This window comes from Triturus cristatus, chromosome 3_1 (assembly GCF_964204655.1).
Source record: "Triturus cristatus chromosome 3_1, aTriCri1.1, whole genome shotgun sequence".
NCBI classification, from domain to species: domain Eukaryota; kingdom Metazoa; phylum Chordata; class Amphibia; order Caudata; family Salamandridae; genus Triturus; species Triturus cristatus.
In genome coordinates, this window is record NC_140583.1 from 54,178,398 (window position 1) to 54,201,525 (window position 23,128).

General features: G+C 44.7%; 1 pseudogene; it reads right to left on the reverse strand.

The window, feature by feature from the left end:
* Positions 1-3,095: 3,095 nt before the first annotated feature.
* On the reverse strand, positions 3,096-3,246 carry LOC146859689 (5.8S ribosomal RNA; annotated as a pseudogene).
* Between the last annotated feature and the right edge of the window lie 19,882 nt (positions 3,247-23,128).

Genomic DNA, 23,128 nt, shown 5'->3' on the forward strand with positions numbered 1-23,128 from the left:
AAATATATCCAGGCACTGTCCATGGGCACGAGGAGATTTTTTTACTTGTTTTTAACTTAAACGAGATGTTGGATTTTGCTTAAAATGCTTTTATGATCATATTGATCGAAATAAAGTTTTACATGATGATGATGATGATTAAGTGATTTGCCCAGAATCACAGGATGTTGAGCCAATGTTGAGACTCCAACCCGGATCCCCAGCTCCTGAGTCGACAGCTCTGGCAACTGTGCCCCATCCTCTTACTTAGGAGTATTTACTGGCATATGGGCTTTAGATGCCTTCCTCTTATCCCCAGGAACACTAGGGTCACCTCTATTTGCTCCCCAAAGCTAACTGGGAAAACCTCCTCCCCAAGCGCTACACTCGCCAACCAAGGTGTTTTCCCATAGGTGGGGGCTGTGCCCTCTTAAGACATTCGGGGCCCGATTCACAGAACTAACTTAAGACAAAATCCTAAACTTACTACCATTCTGGTATTCACAGAAGACACTTACTCATTTTGGTATTCACAGAAGGCACTTACTCATTTCGGTATTCACAGAAGTTAGGAGTCCTAACTTTAGGACTCCTAAATGCCTTCTGTGAATACCGAAAGTCTTAAAATTAGGATTTTTCTCAATTTAGTAGTAGTAAAGTTAGGACTCCTAACTTTAGGACTCCTAAATGCCTTCTGTGAATACCAAGAGCCGTAAAATTAGGATTTTTCTAAATTTAGTAGTAGTAAAGTTAGGACTCCTAACTTTAGGACTCCTAAATGCCTTGTGTGAATACCGAAAGCCGTAAAATTAGGATTTTTCTCAGTTTAGTAGTAAACTGAGAAAAATCCTAATTTTAAGACTTTCGGTATTCACAAAAGGCATTTAGGAGTCCTAAAGTTAGAGCTCCTAACTTCTGTGAATACCGAAGTGAGTAAGTGTCCTCTGTGAATACCAAAATGAGTAAGTGCCTTCTGTGAATACCAAAATGAGTAAGTGCCTTCTGTGAATACCAAAATGGTAGTAAGTTTAGGATTTTGTCTTAAGTTAGTTCTGTGAATCGGGCCCATGGTGTCTCCCTTGAAGTGCCTATATTTGCAACACTCAGTACAATGGGAATAAACCTCACTTCTTCTTTGGTTACCACTGTACCCATTTGAATTATTATGGGGGTCTTTTGAGAACTCCTTACTTTTATATTTTTCTCCCCCCTTTCTTCTGGTAGTAACCCTGACCACCCTTTTGGGTATCCTCCTCAGTTGAAAAATCTAAAGAAGAATCTGGTGGTCTAAGAAAGCTACTGTAGAGAACAAAAAACCTTTATCATTACACCAACTGCCAAGAGAGGCCAGTGTCATCACTTGGATATCCTTCTATCTTGCTACTACTCCCCATAACATAGAGGGAAATCATGTAGCAAAGACTGCGACTGGGCCATAAAGATGAAGCCAGAAAGGAATACAGTCAGAGGCAGAAAATGACCGATGTGATCATGATTTAGCAGAAGTGGTAAATCATCTCCTGTGTGATGAAAATTCTGGTGCACTGCATATATACGTGAAAATTAAAAAGGGAGTTGGGAGAGAAAAAAAGACTTTAATACACATCTCTCTGCCAATCCTATTAAAATAATGTAAAAGCAACTTTTAGCAAATAGGCTGCTTCACAAATTGGTCAACTAGTTTCAGCCTAAAGGGCCCTTTACCCTGGCTTTCTTCAGGACCCAAATAATAAACAGCTACTGCTAAATTTGTGAAAAATTAAATAAAAAGTGCTCAAAAGTTGCCATCAAGTACATCCTTATGTGGTGAGATCTCTGAACAAGCAGGGTACTCTTCACTCCTGTAAAATATAAACATATATAGTCTTTTTCTGTAATCAGAAAACAGTTTACAGTGTTCCTTACAATTTTATGTATTTCAAGTGACTGATATACGTTGGCTCTATTTATGCACATTGTGTTACCGCACTGTCATATCAAATAGAAAACAGTGCACTCACCTGTCTTGTGTGAGATTCAGACCTCACCTCACCCGGTAACTAACTCAGGTTAAGGAGACCCCGCCCTACAAAAAATTAATTATATATAGCGGACCAAGAGATGTATTTAAAAGTTCCATACATTTCTTTTATCAAACTCTGTCATGTTGACCTATATAGTGTCAGACAGATGCTTCTTTGTAAATTAAAACAAAAGGGAAACAACATTCACAGACAACCTCTCAGACATGAAATAGCAGGACTTTCTTTCTGTTATCTGCGTGTTAATTCGAAATTGCAAGTCACTCAATTTATCTATTGACATATTAGATTGTAGGATGAATACAAAATGTCAGCATTTTGAATCGAGTTCAATCGTACAAAGGGCTAGTTATCGACTTATTGTTTCCTCTAAATCTCTTGTGTTTGGAATTCACCTTGACCGTGCCATAACAGAGATGTAATTATCTGTGTATGTTAGACTTGCGGCACGTCTATATTTAAATCAGAGCCATATATGCAAATGTATATTTCGAAACAATTCAACTGTCGTTGGTGCGTCTGATACCAGAATTTTCAGCACACAGGAGATGATTTACCACTTCTGCTAAATCATGATCACATCGGTCATTTTCTGTCTCTGACTGTATTCCTTTCTGGCTTCATCTTTATGGCCCAGTCGCAGTCTTTGCTACATGATTTCCCTTTATGTTATGGGGAGTAGTAGCAAGATAGAATGATATCCAAGTGATGACACTGGCCTCTCTTGGCAGTTGATGGAAATCCTATCAATTTGCGTAAGCTTTTTCCTTTCTTTTCTCACCTACATCACGGCTCCAGAGTGACTGTCTTTGAGGTTATAGTCTACAAAGGTGTAATGATAAAGGTTTTTTGTTCTCTACAGTAGCTTTCTTAGACCACCAGATTCTTCTTTAGGTTTTTCAATTGTATTGGGGATTGAATCTGTAGTTTGGTCGTTAAACTCTTCCCTAGGACCCTTTTTTTCCCTTTTGGGAGATGTATTGTATATCCTCCTCAGTTGCCTTTTTTGGACACTCTGGTAATAACCCAGAACAAGACCCCCTGCGACAGCTCCAGCTGTGTCCTGGGAGAGCCCCAGGGTGACTGGCATTCAAGCAACCCCTAGAAAGGTGTAGTCCCAGGAAGCACCTGGGCCGCAAGGTGCATTAAAAGTGTTGGTGATCAATATATCCTGCAATTTCCAAATTTTTTCAGCTAGCTGCATTCTTCATCGATGCAGGAGCCAAATAATATACCTCTAAAAGACACAAGCAACTTTTGCAACCTCACAGACCCGCGGGTGTACGAGAGGCAGAAGGAAGGCAGCTCTGACCATCCACTCCCTGTGCTGTGAGAGCCCAGTTAAAGTGTTTCCAGGTGGTTGGCCCAGGTTCCACACCCTAGCCACGCAGCAGGCAAGCAAGAGGCTTGCATGGCAGCAGAAGCAGGCAGCTCCACCACTGGCCCTCGCAGACACTTCACAATTCTTGAAACCCCCAGCCTAGCCCCACGGGACCCCCCACCAGGTACCTAGCGATAAGGGAGGATTGCCTCACATGCTCATCAGTCCTCTGCCACCCACCTGAAACAGTGGGAGCTAGGTCTTGACCCCTCCAAACAGAGAGTACCCAGCTTAGGCATCAGCTGCTGAGCCATGCTGGCATGTTGGGGCCCCCCTTTCCCTTGTGTGAGGAACAGAGGAGAGAAGAACCAGGTTCCTCCACATACTCAAAGTGGCTCACCTATTCCATTACATACATAAAAGCTCAAGCTCTTCGCATCCCTCAAAGTAGTTCATATTGTCTTCGTGTGGCACTGTGTGGCATCAGTGCAAGACTTTCACCTCTAGCTGCACAATACTAAGACCTCTTACTGTACCCCTAATCGTGTCCCCAGTTCTGTAGGAAAGGGGCCCTTTTTGCATGGTTACCCTCCACTTTTTGCCTGACATCTGATGCAACCTGACTTGATGTGCCCTGGGCCCTGCCAATCTGGTTCCCAGGGCCTGTGTTCTTTACCAAAACTGTACCTTTGTACCCACAATCGGCACATCCCTGGCCACAGGTAAGCTCCTTGTAAAAGGTACCATAGTGTTGAGGGCACTGTGACCAGGGAAGACCTCTAAGGGCTGCAGCACCTATTGTGCCAAACTTAGAAGCCCTTTACCTTAACACACACACACTGCCATTGCAGGCTGAGTGTATTGGTGCAGAGAAAAGTAAAGAGTTGACATGGCACACATCCCTGTGTTCCATGCCTGCAACCCACTGCCTGAGGCCTAGGCAAGTCACCACTCTAGCAGAGTGCATTAGCCCCAGGTGAGGGCACTGTGGCATGAGTCCTGCGCCCCTACAGTGTCTAAGTCCATTCTTAGACACTGTAAGTGTAGTAAAGCCATACAGATTATCTGGCCTGGGAGTTGGTCATTACGAGCTCCACTGCTCTATAATGGCTTTTCCAAAAACTGGGAAGTTTGGTAGCAAACTTCTCAGCACATTAAACCTACACTGATTCCAATGTGGGATTTACACAATAGTCACTTCAGGTCTATTGATGAAGGGACTTCTGAATATATGGTTACGCAGCCTTGTGAAAATGATATGCCACACGTGAAGGAAAGAGGAAAAGGGTTTTCTCACATGAGGAGCTGTCCGGGTACTCAATGTGAGGACAGGCTGTCAATCCAATGGGGTCATTGTACCCGATCAAGCTGACTGGCGCGTCTTTTTCTGAACCTACACGCGGAGCGCTGTCCCGCTTTTCCATTCTTTTACCGAGAAATACTCTCAGTGCATTGTCACTGTTAATCCACAAAGGGATTCTACAACGCTACGGCTGTGGCGTATAATTAATTGAGACCCTCTTGCCCACCTACATACCCCATTGGATTGACAGCCTGTCCTTACATTGAGTACCCGGAGGGGTCCTCATGTGAGTAAATCTTTTTCCTCTTTTCTTCACGTGTGGCACATCATTTTCGCAAGGCTGCGCAACCATATATTCAGATGTCCCTTCATCACTAGTCCTGAAGAGACCCCACATTGTTTTGAGGGTCAAAACGCCGTCGACATACAGAAGAAGCGAACCATTTCCCCAGCACATATCACTGCATATAGCTGCTGTTCACATGGAATTATTATGATAATGGTCGACTTGTACAAACTGTGGAAACCTTGTATTTAATATTGTCACTTAGGTTTAGGTTCCCTTTGTCACTTGGGACACTATGCACAAATGTTGTTTTGATGTATAATGTTTACTCCTATCTTTATTGTTTAAAAAATCCATAAAATATACTACTCTGTAATCGGTGTGTTAGTGGTTCCTTCGCGCTCTGCCATTATCTAACCCTCTATATCGCGATTGTGGTTATGTATCATAACCTCATAGTATATTATTCCACATGAACCATTGTTTTTCCTATATAACTATTACCCTGGTTCCTTAGTGAGTAGGGTTCCCCTGTTTTTCCTTGAACCACCATCAGATTAAGCAACCCCAACTATTTCCTTCTTTCAGGCAATATTAATTGATTTCATGCTAAGATGCACAAGTAGGCATATTTATTAATATTTTCATATCTTTTCTCCTCTGGGCTTCTCTGACCCATCCGGGGAATCCTCAGGAGTGATCTTATGGCCCTTAATCGTAGACAATCCACTGCAAGTCGAAAGCGGTATTTCTGTTGGGGGTGGGGGGAGAGAGCCATTGCAGGGTATAACAAACGTGCATCATTGCATGTTTCGTATCTACACACAGCAAGGGCTTCACTTGTTGAAGCTGGTAATTGGAATTACGTTTCAGACCACACACCTGATATTCTTATGCGAGCCAGTAAACCCCTTGATTTTTGTCAATTACGGTTTTCGGCAATGGAACTGTGGCAGAAATATAATTCTGGAGGTAAAGGTTTTCTTGCCAGCTGTATTTTGAAACCCAGTAGTATTTTTCCTCCCAGTGGTAATCAGTGAAATTGATTTTACTAGTGGTTTCTTTGTCACATAGGGGCCTACAACGTACCACTGTCTGTAAATGTTAATTATTGCCACCAGTATTTATTATATGGAACACCGACAGCAGATATCTGCATTAGAGGAATATCACCTACTCTCTAAATAGAGATAAAATTGCAGTGTGTTCCTAATACGTTCTTTCTTTTTTATTACAGGCTACTGTAAGCAATGATTCTGTAACTCAAGGAAAAGGTATATATATTTTTAAACCTATCACTGTGTGTTATGAAGTAAATCATCTGAAGGTAGAGTGCAACTGTAAAAAGTAATTATGTAAGAAATATGAACAGCCCCTCTACTTCTATACACACCCTCTCACTAGTGCATCTGAAACATGTATAAATGGCAGACAGGACAAACCTCCCTGACCACTCTTAGAATCCACCATCAGCTCTACGGGCACATATACAGCCATTTCTTGTTACTAGTCTTTCTTAACCAAAGAAATGATAGACCCGCTCAGCACTTAATCCATTTCCTAATTCGAAAATCCGGTTTTCTTGCATGTCAAACTTCCAGGTGACAATTCCTCCAAGAAAGAACCATGTGATCCTCTTCATACTACGAACATCACTCAGAACATCACAGAATTAGCCTAAACATTCTCTTATGTTACTGGATTGGTTAGGCCATGCCGCCATCCCAATCATCCGTGAGAGAAAAGTGCTCCTTTTTGAGTGGTCATCCCAATTTGTTTGGATTAATGTTGCTGATATTTCTGATGGATACATCTGCTCGTGGATTCCACACTTTTTGAATTACCCCCAATGCACAGCATTCCATGGAAAGGTTTTTCCTCAGCTCTCCCGTTGTCACGACTTTGTAGCCTTTGAAGATAACCACTCTGAGATAGTCATGTTTCAAGCCATTCAGAGAATGAGGGGGCCAGATATCCATCACTGACTCCACGAGGATTGTTTATGGTGTCTCTCTATAGACCATGACGTCGGGACATGCACTTTATGCATGAATCCAAAAGTGCTAAAGGAGGGGGAGGCCAAATTGTTCATGGCCAAGGTCAAAAAGCAGGAGGGAGGTCACAGGAGGTAAAGGACTTGCTCAAAGTCGCTGACTCCCCACACTTCAAGGTCTTCAAAGAAACACAAAAAAAAGCGTCGCCATGGTTCTCAGCGCTGCTCTTCGAAAAATCCAACTCTGATGTCGGTTTCCCAACACCATTGCAGGGATGAGATCTCTCCGACTCCTTCACCGGGTTGACTCTGGCCACTTATCCGGATCAGTGACTCCACCGGCTCTGAGAGACACAACGCCTACACCATTGCCAAAGACAACGACCTCTGGCTGCGGGGTCCCCAGCACCGCAACGGGAGCCGAATTTAGTGCCTCCCCAAATGGCTCCAGAGCCTGTATTACTGGATCGGATGTATTCTGCTTTCCAGACTTCAGGATCGGATCAGTCTCATTTTTCAAATGCGATATTTGGCTTGTTCGCCAGAACAGCAAACCCTACTGGTCCACCTGTTGGCCCCATGGGTTCATTGTCATATTCCCTGGGAGGTTTGCCACCTCACTTTCCACAGACACCGCTGATGCCTTTCATGCCTATAGCTCCAGGGAGTAGGCCTCTTACGACACCAAGGTTTTCTACGCTGTTGCAGTCTTTGGAGGAATGAGCTCCGCTAGATGGTTCATCCCCGGCGCTGTCTGGGTCCGAACCGATGCCATCTCGACCTAGACCGGCTTCAACTCCTGTTCCAATGGATCTTTCTTCAATGCGGATCTTGAAGTCACCGGCACCGCCGACACTGGTTGAGAGTATAAGTTCTCGGAGAGAGGCACAAAGACTGTAGGAAGAAGAAGAGTACCAGGAGGAAAATGGAGGGGCTGAGGAAGGAGAAATTGTATACCCTGACCTGGATTTTGAGGGTTTACAGGAGGCTAATGGCCTGGACACCTCTCCTGAGTGGGAGATTTCTTTACCAAAGGGCTTGCCGATGCAAGAGGTGACCACATATCATGCTGTGATCAGAAAGGCTGCAGAACTCTTGGAGTTGCCTCTTCCTACAGTGGAGTTTAGGTCTAATATTTTTACAGAGATGCTCCATTCTCATTTCTCTATTTCAGAACCTTTACTTCCCTTCAAAGAGGCACTGACAGAGCTCATTCTCAATGTTTGGCAGAGGCCAATGTCCACTCTAGCGTTTTCCAGTACCGTGGCATGGAGGTACAAGGTGGCTCCCGGGATCCTGCTTTTCTGTCCACTTATCTCTCTATGGAAAGCTTGGTGGTCCAGGCTTCATTCTCTTTGAGGCAGTCTGTAGGTTCCTTCCCATCTACGTCTGCAGATAGAGAGTCAAAGCCCATGGAACAATCGACAAAGGTGTTCTCGCTGGGAAGTATGGCCCTTAAGTCCAAAAATGCCTCATGGCTTTTTGTTTTTGTTTTTAAAGCAACAAAGGTCCCATTCAACTGGGATGGGTATAGTATCACAATTTTTACAATCGAAAATTGGAATTATCTGTGTCCTTGAATAGAGAAATAAATGCGATTTAATATCAATAAAGAGAAAACAAGTAATATGCGGTGGGATAAGTGAGCAAACCATGAGTGGGTTAAAAGGAAATCAGCCGATTTCCTTACCGCAGGCAAGTGACTTAAAAAGTGACTTTTCAGTATTTGCAGAATTGAAATTATAGAAAGTCACAATCAGTATAACATCGCATACTCGATTATACAATACAGCGTATAATTTATAGTTTAGAGACGTGAGTCGACGACGTTTCGATCCCCATGGAAGTGGTGGGATCTCTTCAGGACTAAACGATGAATCGAATGCCTGGCAAAATTTGCTACACGCGCGTGGTGGGTGCGGCCAGCGTAAAGGGAGGCGGCAATGCCCTCCTGGATCCTGAGAACATGAGGGGTCAATGGTACCAAGGCACAACGGAGACAATGCAGGGTCCGTAAACACGGAGCGGGAAGAAAGGACGGTGGTAGGTCTGGTGTTGGTGCTGATGGTGCTTCAGGTTGTGCGAATGATAAATCCCAGCCGGGACTAGGGGGGGAAGCAGCGTCCTCAGCAATGGAGAATTGGCATCTGAAATGGACGTGGCAAAGAAACGGTCAGGAAAGGTCCGTAGAGTCACGGCAAAGAAGGGAGCCGCTTGTCCTAGCGCGGAAATGAATCATGGCTTTTTGGTGGCTACATCCATGCCATCATGGACTCAGCCAGGGAACTTATCCCAAAGTTGCCCGAGGAGGTACAAGGGCATTTCTCAGAGGTGTTATTAGATGCCCAAGCTGCTGCCCCCCAAGTGATCCAATCTGATCTGGACACGGCAGACTCGGTAGCCAGGGTGATGGGATTATCTGTGGCTACTAGGAAGCACGCATGGTTGCGTGGCTTGGGATTCTCACCTGATGTTCAGGCTACATTGCTGGATTTGCCCTTGAATGGATCTAACCTGTTTGGGTCTAAAGTGGATTTGGCACTGCAGCGCTTTAAGGACAGTAAAGCTACAGTAAGGTCTTTGGCAGTTCCGCATGTTTTGTGGCTTTGGGATGGAAAACGGCAGAGGTCGTCTGCAGAGTGTTGCACTATAGCAAGTCTCCTCCTCCTCCTCCTCTTCTGCCCCTCTAGCTGGTGTGGAAGGGAAGCAGCTCCAGCTTCATTATCCTAAAGCATACTTGTCCCGTGGGAGGACGGGTGTTCCATTTTCTACAATATTGGAGGTCAGCTACTACAGATCTCTAGGTGTTGAACACCTTCCAGGAGTCCCCCACCTCCTTTCTCTTCCCATCAGGGCCTTTGCTTGGAAGAGCATCTTCTGCTTCTCCTGTAGGAGGGTCTTACATTGCTATGAAAGGGTGCAATTGAGGTTGTTCCAAAGCAGGAAAGGGGTCAGAGGGTGCAACCCTTGGTCTTTCCTGATTCTCAAAACGGACAGCTGTTTACAGCCAATGCCCGACCTCAGGGTTTTGAATTTTTTACCTCAAACAGGAGAAATTCTAAATATTGAGCCTGGCTCAGGTTCTCCTTGCACTGGAGAAGGAAGACTGGATGGTATTGATAGATTTACAGGATGCGTTTTTTCACATTCCCATCCTGAAGTCGAATCAGAAGTATCTTTGTTTTACAGTGGGGTCTCAACATTACCAGTTTGCGGTCCTTCCATCCGGCCTTACTTCCACACCGCGAAGCTTCACAAAGGTGATGGTGTTGGTGGCAGCTTATCTCAGAAGGTCGAGGATTCCTGTCTTTTCCTAGCTGGACGACTGGCTGCACAAAGCAAGTTCACTAGAGATGGTGCTGTATCATTGGCAGGTAACAACACAACTGTTGTTCGAGTTGGGTTTTTCAATAAATGTACCCAAATCTCACCTGTTCAACGCAACCTGTTCACAGGGGCAATACTGAACACTATTGTGAGTCAAGCCTTTCCACCACCACAGAGGATTCAAGACATACAGGCTATGATTCCACTTTCTCAGAATGGAGCTGCTCTTCCTGTCCTAAAGGTCTTGCGCTTGCTTGGTCTGCTAGCTTCCTTCATACTGTTAGTGCACCCTGCACGCTGGCATATGAGGGCCCTCCAGTGGTGCCTTTGCAGGCAGTGGTTTCAACACAACAGACATCTTGAAGAGGTGGTCAGAATCTCCAGAAACACTGCAGCAGAGCTGCTATGGTGGAGTGTTCCAGACAACCTGTCTCAACGGAAGCTGTTTCTTCGGTGGCCACAGTGATAACTGATGCCTCCACTCTAGGGTGGGGAGCCCATCTGGGGGATCTAGAGATCAAAGGTCTTTAGTCTCCAGAGGAAAGATTGTTTCACAACAATCTTCTGGAATTGCAGGTGGTACATTTGACTCTCAAGGACTTCCTCCCTTCCCTTCGCGGGCAGTCGGTTCAGGTCCTAACGGAAAACACTACCTTGATGTGTAACATTAACAAAACAGGGAGGAGTAGAGTTGTGTCTTCTCTGCAGAGAGGCTCTGCGACTCTGGTCCTGGGCTCAGGACCATCAGATTTGCATAATCACAAACTATCTGGTTCTAGATCTGAATGTGCATGCAAAGAGTCTCAGTGAGCAGTATTCAGCCGATCACGAGTGGCGCCTCCATCCGGAGGTGGTCCTTCACATTTTTAGGATGTGGGCATTTCTCCAATTAGACCTGTTTGCCACTTATGAGAACACACACTGCCCTGCATTTTGCAGTCTCCACTATCTGGCGTGGGTATTGCTGGGGGATGCGTTTCAGTCTCATGGCAGACCTCCTTTCGCAGGGGCAGGTTCTACACCCCCACATCTAGAGCCTGAACCTTCATGCCTGCAGATTGAACGGGGCAGCCCACCAGATCTGTCTATTCTGGTAGGTGGGCCAAGTTTGTTAAATGGTGCGGAGAGAGATTGATTGATCCTTTGCAAGCCCATTTATATGATGTGCTGAGTTTCTTTCTTTACCTAGGACAATAGGGTTGTGCAGTAGTAACTGGTAAGGGCTACTTGTCTGCCTTGTCAGCTTTTCTCTGTTTACCAGATCAACCCATGTTGTTTAAACCTCCCAGTGTTATGAGATTCATTAAGAGTCTCACAAATTGGTTTCCTCCCCCTCCTTTTATCATGCCGCAGTGGGATTTGAATTTGGTTCCCTTATTCTTGATGGGTTCTTCCTTCGAACAATTACATAGTTGTCCCTTAAGGTTTCTATCATTTAAAACTATATTTTTGGTTGCAATAACTTCCGCTAGGAGGGTAAGTGGATTGCAGGCTCTTACCTCCAAGCCTCCTTTTACATCATTCCATGCGGATAAGATGGTTCTTAGGACCACAGCTGCTTTCCTGCCTAAGGTGGTCACTCCTCTCCGCTTGGGGCAGTCCATCACCTATAAGAATTGTGTAATTTACTATTTTAACCCCAGCCTACGCAGCAGTAGGGAAGGTGTTGGAATAGTAAACTATACTATTCCTTATGTTAGCGCGCCATCTACTGCGTCGATGTAATGATTTGCGTAGTAATGGCATTGCGTGGTAACAATGCGATCATTGTAACGACCGCATTGTAATGGTATCGCGGTGCAATGACCGCAATGTAAAGGTCGTTCCCATTTTGTATACCATATATACTTGTGAAAATGTTTTTGGTTCACCCGTTCGCCTCGAAAGCACGGAATAAATGAGTGGAACTGATGGCAGCAAGCCAACACAGTCTTCTTATGCCTCCAATAAGGTTACGTGTAGTCACGTGTGGAGCCGTTCCATCGTGACAACAATTTGAGAAGGCTGAGGAGAAAAGTTTCAGTGAAATGCTGCGCATTGGGGGTAATTAAAAAGGTGAGAAAATCACAGGCAAATACTGTATCCACCGGAAAAAAACCTTATCAAAGGTAAGTAACTTGTACTTTGACTCAGTGTAATAGCACCCTGTTGTCCAAGCCACAGTGCATGTGCTCTGACTCCTAAAATATAGTTACAGTTGCTAACTCCTAATTGGCTTTTAACTTTCTTAAAAGGCCACATTGTATGGTGCAGAAAATATACCTATAATTCACACCACACCTCAGGAAGCCCCACTGCCTTCCGATACACAAGCTCATTTCAAGCTACACACACACATTCAAGACACTATTCAACTTAGGCCCCACCTATCTGAACAGTTGCATGTCATTTCATCACCCACCCACGCACCTCTACTCTCCAGTACTAGCACACATCGCACGAATACACAGAACGAGAACAGGAGGATGGGCGTTCTCTTACAACGCTCCCAATGTGTGGAATAACCTCCCACTCCATATCAGAGCCTCCTCACTTCTTCAATTTTGCAAAAAGCTAATGACCTGGCTCTTCAAGGTAAATGTGACCCGTGAACCACAGCACGTATTGTGCATCCACTACTGTGCCAAGAAAAACGTGACTTTAGGCCTACCACTGTAACTTGTCTGCTGAAGTCTAAACCTGCAATCTGCTCTGTCAAAATAAGTTCTTTGACAGGGTTCAAACCTTCCTTTTAAATACGAATAAGTCACTGATATGCCACCATCGTGAAAACACTTTTCGGACCTTTAGAGGAACAGAAAAAGGACTGTACATTCTGTTTGAGACCTGTGAGGTAACCCTAAGATCTGGACATACTCCCACTTGTATCCATTACAAAGGAGAACATTCCAACTGTCCTTTGTATGCCCTCCTGTGTAACTACAAGGTCACAGTAAGGTGCAGGAGGCCTTTTTCCTGAAATGCCCAGCTGACCAATAGGAGCGGGCATGGACTAGGCCCCACTGTAGGCCTCTCCTTGACCCCTTGATTGTCTCTAAAAGCTTCTACTGAAGTCCTGGAGCTTTGAAGAGTTTATCATGTGGTTGTTTTTTGGGCTCCAAAAGAAAGTCTAGAAGCTTTTGAAACTTTTCCTCCAGCCCTTCAGTGGAGGCTGAGGGAAAGAGTATCCGACCGGAAGTCCCATAGAGTCAGACTGGACTTAGACTTCGTCCTGCTCAAAAATGTCCTTACCTCTTGACAAAATACTTAAGTAGACTGCCTTCAAAATGTTCAGACCTGGCTACCAACCATATCACATTAAAATCCGCCATATATGAGAATGGTATTCTCCCAATCACCATCATTCAACCAATCATCAGGGAAATCACTTCCACCTGCCAACCTGGTCGGTGCATCCCTGATGCAAGGTATCTTCACTGATGCACTGAAATCTCAGCAGGCCATTCCTCTACTTTGAAAGAAGGCTACACAATGAAGACCCTACCAGCTACTATTCCATTATAGACCCACAATCCTCATAAAAGTAGTAAAGTAAGCAATCAATATCCATGTACAATACTAGGTTAATATTAATTCCATGCTATGAGACTAGGTATATGCATGCCTACCATGCTGCAGCCCTAAGACAATAAACAGCCAGGTCATGAATGGCATCGTTATAATCAAATGATGGGACTCCTTCTCCGGGGCTCTACTTCATTTCACAACCACCTTAAATGCCATTGATCCAACCTCAGATCAATATCCTCTTACATTGCATTTGATATAATGACAGGATATTACACACAGTGTTCTCGTATCGCACCAACAGGTCAAGAAGTTGTTCAAAGAGGCACTTTCAGATACCACCAGCTACTGGTAACTTGATGCAAAGATTTATCCTATTCCCTCCCTCTGCCCCTGATTGTGCATGAAGCTAATGAAAGTAGGAAATGCTGGCTTCATGTCCCTGACACAGTGAGATTCGCTACACCTTCCACAGTAATGGATTGTGGTGGTTACAAGCAATGGGCATTTTGAAGCTCAAGCACCCAGAGTATTTTCTTGTTCATTGTTTTGCCCTGTAAGTGAAGGATTCATATTCTCCCTGAACACCCACCATTCAACTGAAAAGGATTTCCTTCAACTGTCAGAGTTTCACAGCAGCTGCACAGTTTGTGTTATCAGAAAATATGCACTGCTATTTAAGGGGACCTGGCAGCCAAGCTCAACCATGTGAAATTGAATACATTGTTTTCTGGTAGTCATCTTCGCATAAGACATATGTTGGAAGCCGGAGTCCCCTTCCCGCACTACTGTCACCAAGTGCGAGACCCGGGGCTCCCCACTCAACGTTAGGCCAAGAAAAGACACCGTTTGAGATAGCCTTGCTCACCTCCTTAGTAGCTTGGCACGAGCAGTCATGCCTATCTTCAAGGCACGAGTGTACAGTACGTGCAACCACGCCCACAGCAATCCCCTGGTGACACCACAAATTGACTCCACACTAGGCCTGGGTGGTAAATTCTGTTCCGCTCGCGAAATTTGCGGAATTTGGGTAATTTCGCGTTCCGCGGAGAACGGGAAATTGCCCAAAATTCTGCGTTCCGCGACTTTGCGAAATTTTTGCTTGTTTGCGTTCTCAAAATGCGTGTTCGCGAGATATTTCTCCCCGAGCACGCAAACAGCAATTGTGAACAGGAAAAAAACATCGCGAACAAGCAATTCCGCGTGTTCGCGGAATTTCTGCGTGTTCGCGGAGATTTTTTACCGTTTCGCGGAGATTTGCGTAACGCTATTACGCAAATTCCGCCCACCCCTACTCCACACGAGTTTGATTAAAACGAGTATAAACTTTATACAAAAAGTTATATATCAGACCACACGATACAAAAGCCAACATAGAATAAAGGGTAATATTCGTTCCGGCTGGCTGGTATATTCAAATCCCAACCATCGCTTTCCAAATGCTAAGCTGGTCGTAATGTTAGAATCACACATGTTGCAATGGACAAACAATAGTGCACTACTTAACGATACAATCCTGTGCTGGGCAAAGGAGAAATAATACAATGCGTAACGATACACCCCGGTACCTTGCAATGGAAGAAATAATGCAATGTGAACCGCCACAATAATGTACAGCGCAATGAAGGAATAATGCAATGCGTCACACCCCAATCGTACTTTGCAATGAAGAAATAATGCAATGCAGGCCGCTACAATCATGTACATTGCAATGAAGGAATAATGCAATGTGGGCCGCTACAATCCTGTACTTTGCGAGGGAAAAATAATGCAATGCGTAGCGCTACAATCATGTACTCCTTTATGCAAAAACAATGTCAGGCGTCATAAGACAGTCCGTCAGTTCGTTAGCAGCAATATTGGCAATGTGTATTACGATAACCAGCCTCTTTGTTAACAGTTGCCCCCCACACGTATCAACGATGACAAAAAGTACAGCTTCTTACTCGGGCCCCAGTACTGCCGCTCCTTTCGTCAGTATTGGCCCCAATCTGAGCCGAAGCAAAGGCTCACATCGTCAGAAGGACTGAGAGGCCGAATGAGTGTTCCTCTGAGCCCGCAGTCCGCCCAGTTAGTGATCCACGTTACCTGGGGATGCAACCCCACTCTCCTCTCCTCCTTCCAAGAGCTGGGCCTTCCGTGCAGAACGTGTTCAATGGGCCTCAGCAGCTCGGCTGGGCAGCTCAGCTCGTCCGACACTGCCGGTCCGGGCCGCAACTGTTAGGAAGGTCTCAGGCGGCCACAGGGCACACGCACCCCATGCCCCCAAGATTACTTTACTCCGGGTGCACGTTCACCACAGCACCCTCCGGGTCTCCTCTGGCACAAAGCCACACACACAACGCTGATGGGACTCCTCTTCGACTCCAAGTGCACACTCACCAGGCACTCCTTCCTGCGGTCTCAATTGGCAACAAGACACGCACACCGCATTACAGAAACTCACTTTCTTCTGGTGCACACGATGATCAGTCAATCACCTCCACAGTCCCAGGTTGCACCAAAGCACACACGCTGCTTTACCGAGACTTACTCCAACTCCAGTGCCCCGATATCCAGGTGCGTTTCACCAACGCCTTTGGCCGCACCACGACACACTCACCGTGTCCGAGCCTCACTTCTCCTCCGGTGCACAAGCTGACCAGGCACTCTTCTCCAACCCCTCCGGTGCACCCCGACACGCACCCTGCGTGTTCGAGACTCACTCCACTTCCGATGCACATGTTGATCAGGTGCTCCTCACCAACACCTGTGTACCACGACAAGCACCCTTGCACGTGTGAGACTCACTCCACCTCCGAGGGATGCATGCGCCAACCAGGTACTCTTCACCAGCACCTGCGCTGCACCATGACACGCACCCTGCGCGTCCGAGTCTCACTTCAGCTTTGGTGCACACGCTGACCAGGCACTCTTCACTAACGCCTGCAGTGCACCACGACACACACCCTGCACATCCCAGACTCACTCCAGCTTCGATGCACACGTTGGCCAGGTGCTCTTCACTCGCACCTCCTGTGCACCACGACACGCTTCCAGCGCGTCCGAGTCTCACTCCTCCTTGTGTGTCCAAGATCACAGGGCACACCTTCCGAGGGTCTCAAGCTGCCACAACACGCGCCCACTGCGTCACTTGAAACTTCGCTGGAAACTTTTATGTTCCTGTGTTTCCAAACAGGGAGCCAGCTCACCTCGGGCCCTTGGGGTTACAAGACACAGCACAAAGCACAGTCTTCTTCAATCAGGGGGACCCTGGCACACGAAGCACAGTCCAAACAGCCTCTTTCTTGGTTAAAATAGCAAACTGCAGACCAGCCCAAGATCACGAAGCAAGAGTTGGTCCTTCCAAGCAGTCTCTTCAGTTGTTACTTCCATAGCAGAGGTTCCTCTTGACAACAAAATGGGTCCAAGTCTTTTCAATATCAATCCATTTCTATTCCATTCCAACGTTCAGGGGTTTCAGCTCTCATAGTTATACTCCTAAATGTCTCTGAAGTTCGTTGTGCTTAGGGGTCCCTGAACCCTGCCTCAATCAGTTCTGGGTGTCTCCCTCCTAGTGTCACCTTTCTCCCTTTGATACTGGGGGTCTGGATCCTTAATCACTCAGCAGAAGACGGGTCAATTGTTTTATAGCAGCAATCCAGGCCTCTTCACCTCCCGGGGCTTCTCCTTGCCTACTCTCCAGATGCAGGTCAGCCTGATGCCATCACAACCCCTCCCTTGGGTCAAGACCTCCCCCAGCTCCTCTCACCTCTCAGATCCAGACAGAAAATTCACATTCAGCAGAGACACACATAAATGCTTAAAGCACAAAACCCAGCCACTTTCTAAAATAGTGGCTTCTGAGCACACAGTGACAAAACCAATTTCATAGAAAGATGTGTTATGACACTGTGAGTTCATACATACTAAACTTCACCTCTCCATTATAAACTTATAGGAAACTAGACTAACAAAACATAATACATGGCCTCCCCCATTTTGTCCTATGGGCAGAATGGCCTTTCACCAGTGAAAAACGAAATGGAGTGTTTTTTACTGTCAGAACATAGCACACACATCAATATATGTCCTGCCTTTTACCTACACTGCACCCTGCCCAGGGGTAACCCGGGACCTACCACAGGGGTGCCCAAGGAGTATGCAAAAGGGAAAGTAAGGCCTGATAAGTGGTTTCACTTGTTAGGACAACATGCTAAACTTAGCAAACTGCGCCCAGGCCCTACACTGCAGGCCTGAGTTACCTTCTCCGCGGCGCGCCTTTGCATTACTAGCCCTGGCACACACTGTGCACATCACTAGGGACTTTGCTAGTAAGGCAAATATCCTAATCATGGCCAACCAATTACCATTACACTTAACATAGGGAACATTTGTATTTTGACACTGATCAGCAGTGGCAAAGTACCCAAAACATCTAAATTAGCAACTCTATGTCAGGAAAACGGTCTAGGGGGAAAGCAAAAAGTGTAGGGAACTTTAGCCCAAAAGGTCAAGTCCTACAACATAGAAGTAGGCTGCTTTGACTAATTTTACTCAAGCTTTTCCAGCACAGAGGGATATCCATTGTTGCAGGGATTCTGCACCTATACAGAAGTATGCACAGAAAAACAGAACCTCGGTGTATAGGGGTTATACCGTCCTACCACCTTAGTACCCAAAATCCCAAAACTGACTAGCTATAATGTCTCATTCGCTCTCCTGCAAAATCAAGAAGTTACAAATGATTAGACAACCCAGAACACAACACTCCCGACTCTCTCAGGAATCGCGGTAGCAAGACAACCCTTTCGCTCACTCACTCACGCTTGTCCACAATAAGAATAGTCAGAGTCACGGTATAGTTTAAAATGTTATATTTTGAACTAACGTGCTCTATGGTGCAGTACACGGGCCATAACTAGCATTAAAATGCATAAACACAATATCGTTAGCATTGTTACAATTCCATAGAATATGAAAGGGGATGTCATTTTAAAGAGACAGTGGAAAAGTACTACAGGACCTAACCACCCTCCACGTGATAGGAAAAAGTTTATTATATAAAAGAAGACCTCTGGGATTTGTCAGCAGACCCCATACCTGACGGCCTATATGATAGGTTTACATCATAGGAACAGCACAGCACTTTTCTCTGGAAAGGTCTCTCTCCAAGTGTGTGAACAATATGCGTTGCTGTAATATTAAAGCACTCAAATCCAGTAGTGTGGCTGTGTTTAGCATGTTATGTCTAGGTGCTAGGGACTGACCAGAACAGAATAACAAGGGGCATTGCATATCGACCTTGTACAAAGTGTTCAGACTAAACTCCTGTAATTAGCAGAGAACGTAAAAAGCAGATAGTTCTCATGTGAAAGGCATAAACAGAGTCTTGCAAAATAAAGTCATGTAGTAACATGTGCAAAAGCAGCATCATGGCAGCGAAGCCCATGGTAACTTAGCAATATCGACAATGACCCTCACCAGCCATACAACACCATGGAGGGGCCAAAGTGCCAACATGCTTGTACCATAGAGAGTATCATGCAGTCCAGAACTAGTTGAGTGCTACCATGCTGTTTGTTTACCAAAGCACGATGCTCAGATCTCTCATGTACGACTATTTGGCTCCTCTTGCCTAGTGTTATCAGTGCGATACGTTCCAGACACTAAGGTCCAAAATACGATGCCGGTCGGACTGGCGTCTGTGGTCCTGTCGGAGGCGTTCAGACCGCCGTGGTCTTGTCAGAAGCATTCGGTCTGACCACCGGATCACGATGCATGTATCCTGTACTCTTACTGACCACTGAAAGACCGCCGACTCTGACAGCTTTTCTCTGACCACCGGAATGGCGGTCGGAGAAAAACATTATCCATATGCAATGCGGGGATCTCTGACTGCCATCCGGATTACGATGAGGATTTCGACGACCCGAGCATGGTGGTCCGACCGGCTGCCTCGAGTTGACTGAAACAAAAGATTTGGGGTGCTTACTCACCCAAATACTCTCCTATTGAGCTGCCATGGATCCCTTCCTCCACACCTGGGCAACTGAACCCCGATGACTATGATCCTTTGGGCGTTGGAATCTGTGTAAGTCCTTATGCGGTATGTATCCCCATTGACTGGACTGTGCTTATCCCGCCACACTCCAGCTATTGGGTACATGGTGCACAAAGCATACCCCCACATGTCATGCATGTATGTACAAGTCACATGTTAACTGTGAGTTTTGTACGCAATTGCAGCAACATTTTTGGGTATATGTGCTTCGCCATAGATGCGACGGTTGCGGTAGCAGAAGTTACATTACAATATGGCGGGGGGGAGTTTCCCGGCCTCAGCGGTCGGAAAGGCCTCAGGAGGACAGCGGTCATATGGATGGTCTAACTGGCATCGTAATGAGCCCCTAAGTTCAGTACAGATGAAGAATAACATACGATAGGATAAAGAGAACACATTTCTTGAAGCTTACATTTAATCGCAACATAAACAGCATATTTATTTATAGCTACTTTTGCCCCATTTATGCAGTGCTGCGCTGTGATCAGCATTCAGCCATTTGTAAATAACCAAATGGCCCCCAGCTGGAGAACACTTTTTAAAAACTCTTACAAAAAATGATACATTATTCAAAAACTACAATCCTTCTTGTGTGTGCCTCCCATTTGATAAAGAACATACTTCAGAATATGCATTACCTAGAAATAGCAATTCCAGACCACAATTAAATTATCGATCGGGCATGGTAGCAATGATGAATACAAGTAAAAAGAGGTGAACAATTAACTAAGATGGCTGCTTTGCATGAAAGTATTTTATTTAACATCTAGGATGATTTAGCTACTGCATCAGGTATATCAAGGTCAGAGTCCTAGGAAGGGAATCTCTACACGGAGAACACAGTTCCATTAGATCAGCAAGTAATAATGCAGAAGTGTATAATCTTCAAGCGCAGAGATCTCAGAAAAAGCAACTCTAAAAGAAACCAGAGCACAAAAATCATCTAAGCAAATTACAGGATAAAATCCTGACAACAATAATAGACCCCACTGACAAATTATTATTTAAACTGGCCAGTCTTGGACAGATTCTCAAAATCTCATAACAGGGCGAATCCCACATTCAAGAAAACACTGTAATTCGGCATTACCCTGCTTAGACCAATGAGTACATGATGGTCAACCATTGGAGCAGCAGGTATCAGACCTAAAGAATTCCTAAATGGAATTAAAAAATCAAGTGAGGAAGTTATTGAAACTACTGTGAGTTAAGCAAAAACAAGTAGACATAGACAATTAATCACGTAGCTCCAACTTCTGCATGGAGGGAATAGTGGAAGATGGAACGTCATTTAGAGAATCGGTGGAATCTGTCATTCGAAATGATGTGCTTCACAATACTGAAGGAGACATAAAGATAAGACAAAATCACAGAGTACTGCATTGTCCTAAGCAGGTCTTTCATCAAGCACAATTTTAGCTTACTTTCAGGACTTCAGAAATAAAGAAACAATGCTAGAAAAAGTGATTACTTTCAAAATGTGTCATATAAATAACAAATTTGAAATATTATAAAGAAGCTGTAAGAAACTGGGTTATTAGTTGAGAGGAGTCAAAGACCCACTTAAATAAATAACACAGTCCTTGTAAGGGTGTACCGCAAAAGTCACTAATTAAACCTGTGCTTAACCCTCTATTAGCCTGTCACAAAAACAGTCGGGCTCAACTTAGAGGCAATATGTAAAGTATTTATGCAGCACTCAAAATAGTAGTAAAGTGAAAAGACAACTCAAGAAAAATCCGAAACCAATTGGGAAACTATAGAGTAGTATTTCATTAATAAAATGGCACACAAACAAATCGAATCAGTAAGACCAGAGATATGAGTTTTAAAAGTTTGGGGTAAAACTAGTACCAAAAAGCACAAATCATCACTCGTGGTTATCTGATCACGCAGGCCAGTGAAAAAGTCACAACTTGAGGCCAACCGCTATGGAGCACGAGTCGGATACTTTGTCCCTTGTACTGAATGTTCAAGGTGTCGCGATAGTGAGCCTATGAAGTAGAAATGTAAGCAATGTAGTTTCAGAGAACACAATCTGTCACAGACATGCAAGCAAATGTATGCCAAATGTCACCTTGTAAGGAAGGGCCTATCCTAACCACGAGAAACCTTCGTCTTTCCTGGAAACAACCTCCATAGTACAATTTGTTGACAACCTTTTTCTTGCTAGTTACTTTAGAACAGTGTAAAGGTGACTCCATCTAACTCCTCACTAAATTCGCTAGAAAAGGCCCTTAGACTTTGAAAGAAAGGATGTGATTTTGCCTTTCCCATGTAAAATATTTAGTCATCAGATCTCCGTGGGAAAGCACCATCTCTTGACAGAACAGATTGAAGCCATCTTCGTGAGTTACCATGTCCAGTAACCATCTCCCACATAAAACGTTCTTCGGTGTTGCTGGGTATTGCAGACAGTGGATCCTTGGGTGTGCTGCGTTAGCGAAACCCTTGCAAAAGTATCCATAAACTACACTCCTAGCCTGTTGCCATGGTCTAAAGAAGACAAACATACATTTGGGGAACTAAACAAGCACTTAGCTGTGTCTTCCTTGATGGATTTGTCATTGGAGTACTAGTGCAAGGTCATGATGATTAGAAAAATCCCATGGAATACTATTCCTCCACTTTAGATCCTACAGTGACAGGTCTCGCTCCATGCCTCTACTCATGGAATGTCCTTCTTTGAAAAAATATATGTATATACTGGGGTGCTAGGAACAACCCTTATCAGATAACACTTATTCTGTAAATATGTTGCTTCTAGCATGTCAGTTTGTAACTTCCTCATTAGTATTTTTATATTTTTATCTTTCCAGACTATCTCATTAGAAATAAGTGGGATTGAGTGATAAATGTGTCATACTTGATGCATGATGTGGCAAATATATTTTTCCAACATTCAAGAATCAGATCAAGGCTTATAATTTCCGTGGTGTATTCTGAGGTTGTAACGTGCCAGTCATTAGATATTTCACAGCACAAAATACTACATTTATTAAATCAATTTTAGAGTTTTTTACATGTATTTTATAACCTGCTTCGGTCAGATCATTATATGTCATATAAATGTCAGTAAATCACATCAGGATCCTCTTGGAATGGAATGCAGATCGATTTTGGGGAAATGAAGGGTTTCTTACAAAAGATGGCAATCAGGCACATACATACTGGTATGTATTGCTCTTAGAATAATGGTGAATAGAGAACTGCACAAGAGGGCCAAAGAGGACACGGTGTAGATTAGAATAATGGTGAATAGAGAACTGCACAAGAGAGCCAAAGAGGACATGGTGTAGATTTACGGCTCGGCCCAAAAATGCTGTGACAGATGTTTCTCGATGCATG